Here is a 4,181-nt window from a genome sequence, read left to right as displayed (position 1 = left end):
CAAAATTCATACAGTCAAAACACAAGACTGCGCCTCTCGCCCACTTGACACATCAAAGTAGCCCAAGAAACGTTCCTGAATGAAGCCCTGATCATCCACATACCCGACGATAATTGACAACTGCAAGCAGACTGGTGGCACCGTAGGTCCCAGAGCGGTGGGGCAATTTTTACCCTCTGGGGCCTGGAGTTTTTCCTTATATGTTAATCTAACTAGGAAAACTCTGGACCCAATAAGGTATGACGGTGATTAATCAGTTGTAAAAAGGTTTTATATGGGCTATGATGGGACCAGTTTTTACACGGGGGGAGCTACCTTCTATTTGTTCATATACCGGTAAATGATATTTAGACTAGATTAGGAGGGGGACCTCCTCTACCCAGACACATAGACAACAACTGACAGACAATGGAACTCGCAGGGCTGAGCTGGCTTCACGCATGTTTGCATCATGCAGGCCTGTGCAACTGTAGACCTTACAAAGAAATGACACACATCCACCATCCCTATTATGTTGATGGATTCATTCCAGGCAACCATTTTGGATTGAAAACGTATAGGCAGCCTAGCCAGCCCAATTCTTTTAATATAATATACATTTGATCACGTTCACATTTTCTCCTGACACACAAATGGACTATAAATACACAACGTTACCAGTGAGTTACCCTGACCAGATGGGCAGGGCTCATAGGCTGTATGCATCTGATCTTATTGGTAGACGACAGTTGGTCAGACAGAAAAATAGTCTCGTTTTCATCCCATACAGCATGTCAGATCTCTAATGTTTAGGTGAGGCCCAGACTGCTGCGACATTTATGTCATGAGTTTTTGCTTGCGTCTGTCCGGAGTGGTTATGTGTTATCATCTTCGCTAAATAAATACCGGAGGAAAGTGGAACGCCCCAAAAAAAGGTGCTGCGTCAACCTCTCTCTTAATCTAATGTTTATGATGCGATGGAAGCTGTCAAATCATTTGGAATGGTTTTCCACAGAAAAGATGTTCGGCGTGTAAAGAATCGTAATGTGTAATTACAGGCGGCGTGATGATAGGCTCCCTGTTAACCAGCTATACATTTGATACCAGTTGGTATCGAACTCCCTCACCTTTTCATCCTTCTTCATGAGGCTGATCTCAGGCAGAGGTCGACCCTCGCTATTAATTCGTACCTTTTCTGTGTACCCCAGAGAATGAAAGGGGTTCTTCAAAAAAAAAAGTCCACAACATTTTTGGCGGTGTTGGCCATTCTACCATTATTCTGGATGAGACAAATGCAGGCTCACACTGGTAGCTAGCTAGCTACTGAAGTTAGCAAGGCAAATTTAAATAAATTGCACGTACTGGACACATAAATAAAGTTCGAGACCCAAGAAAACAATTTATAATATACCTCCTCCGTCTCCTGTAATAAAAAAAAACTCATTTGAATTGAATAATGTCCCAAAAATGCTCAGCTGTCACTCTTAATCTCTATCCAACAATGTCACGAAGCATCTCAACACATAGAACCCCCATAATGCTCTGTGGCACAATCCCAATACAACACATTAGGTTCCTACATCTATTCCTACATCTATGATTGGATAGACAACATGCCAGTTCATACTGCAAAAGCTTTGATTGGTTGGAGGACGTCCTCCAGAAGTGGTCATAATTACCATATATGTCTATGGAAGGGGGTGAGGCCTACCAGCCTCCTAGGTTTTGTATTGAAGTCAATGTAGCCAGAGGAGGATGGAAGTCTTCCAGCTACACCATGGTGCTAGCCCATGCAGTGCTGTTGAAGTTACTGTAGACCTTCATTGCAAAACAGTGTATTTTAACAATTATTTGGTGACATATGAATATATTTAGTATAGTTTTATCAAAAATGATAACTTTTTCAATGAGTCAATATTTTTATTTTTAGAAAATTTCACTGAGGAGGATGGTCCTCCCCTTCCTCCTCTGAGGAGCCTCCACTGGCCTAATTCACACACATTGACAGAGAGAATGTTGACTATTGACTAGTCTATGTTGACTACTGTATTCTGACTATTGACTATCAACTGACTATTGACTAGTTGACAACATACTAGTGAGTGGTTGACTGGTTTGTTATTGCAGTGTAAGGTAAACTAACCAACATTGATAGCTAGATGCCTTGGTTGATCTATTGATCTACCAAGGTCATACAGTAAACACACAGTCTTTTCATACAGTAAACACACAGTCTTTTCATACAGTAAACACATAGTCTTTTCATACAGTAAACACGCAGTCTTTTCATACAGTAAACATACAGTCTTTTCATACAGTAAACACGCAGTCTTTTCATACAGTAAACACAGTCTTTTCATACAGTAAACACGCAGTCTTTTCATACAGTAAACATACAGTCTTTTCATACAGTAAACACGCAGTCTTTTCATACAGTAAACACGCAGTCTTTTCTTACAGTAAACACATAGTCTTTTCATACAGTAAACACAGTCTTTTCATACAGTAAACACGCAGTCTTTTCATACAGTAAACATACAGTCTTTTCATACAGTAAACACGCAGTCTTTTCATACAGTAAACACGCAGTCTTTTCTTACAGTAAACACATAGTCTTTTCATAGAGTAAACACAGTCTTTTCATACAGTAAACACAGTCTTTTCATACAGTAAACACAGTCTTTTCATACAGTAAACACATAGTCTTTTCATACAGTAAACACAGTCTTTTCATACAGTAAACACAGTCTTTTCATACAGTAAACAGTCTTTTCTTACAGTAAACACATAGTATTTTTTTTACAGTAAACAAAGTCTTTTCTTACAGTAAACACATAGTCTTTTCTTACAGTAAACACATAGTCTTTTCATACAGTAAACACATAGTCTTTTCATACAGTAAACACACAGTCTTTTCTTACAGTAAACACATAGTCTTTTCCTACAGTAAACACAGTCTTTTCATACAGTAAACACACAGTATTTTCTTACAGTAAACACATACCGTAATGTCCGGACTATAAACCGCTACTTTATTCCCGCACTTTGAACCTCGCTGTTTATACAATGACGCGGCTAATTTATGGATTTTTCCCGCTTTCACAAGATTCATGCCGCCAAAAAACTGAGCACCGTCACATAATGTGACGTAAATCGAGCGCGCTCAAACTTCCCATCATTCTGATTACGGTAGTACTTTTGTCACCCTCATCATGGCAAAGACACGGAGAAATGCATATGATGCAGCTTTCAAGTTGAAGGCGATAAATCTGGCTGTTGGAAAAGGAAATAGAGCTGCTGCATGGGAGCTTGGCCTTAATGAGTCGATGATAAGACGTTGGAAACAGCAGCGTGAGGAACTGACTCAGTGCAGAAAGACAACAAAGGCTTTCAGAGGGAAGAAAAGCAGATGGCCCAAAGTATTTGCAGCCACTCGACATCAGTGTAAATCGTGCATTTAAGGTGGCACTCCTTGTTCAGTGGGAGGCTTGGATGACAAGTGGGGAGAAATCCTTCACTAAAACGGGCCGCAGGCGAAGAGCATCTTATGGTCAAGTCTGCCAGTGGGTCCTGACAGCGTGGAGCATTGTCAAAAAATCCACTATCATCAACGGGTTTCGAAAGGCTGGACTGCTGCGTGTTGAAGGGGCAGCATGAGCTCAGCGGGGTATTTGCCTCCGGATGAAAGTGACGAGAGCGACAATGAAAACGATCCAACATCGGATGAAGCAATTCTGAGGCTATTCAACTCCGACACCGAAGGAGATGACTTCAGTGGTTTCAGTGCACAGGAGGAGGAGGAGGAAGATAGTGACCAATGACTTTCTTTGTAGGCTACTGTTTTAAGTTTTGTTACAAGCAGTGTTTCGTTAAAGCCTATTTCTTTTTGTTACAAGCCGTGTTTCGTTTAAAGGCTGTGTAAAGTTCATTTGTTTCAATGTACCGGTAGGCACCTGCGGCTTATAGACATGTGCGGCTTATTTATGTACAAAATACATATTTTTAATAATTCAGTGGGTGCGGTTTATATTCAGGTGCGCTTAATAGTCCAGCAATTACGGTAGTCTTTTCTTACAGTAACCACATAGTCTTTTCTTACAGTAAACACAGTCTTTTCTTACAGTAAACACATAGTCTTTTCTTACAGTAATCACATAGTCTTTTCTGACAGTAAACACAGTCTTTTCTTACAGTAAACACAT

The sequence above is a fragment of the Oncorhynchus nerka genome, linkage group LG21 (assembly GCF_034236695.1).
Source record: "Oncorhynchus nerka isolate Pitt River linkage group LG21, Oner_Uvic_2.0, whole genome shotgun sequence".
Taxonomy (NCBI): Eukaryota; Metazoa; Chordata; class Actinopteri; order Salmoniformes; family Salmonidae; genus Oncorhynchus; species Oncorhynchus nerka.
Note: the sequence above shows the minus strand (reverse complement) of the source record.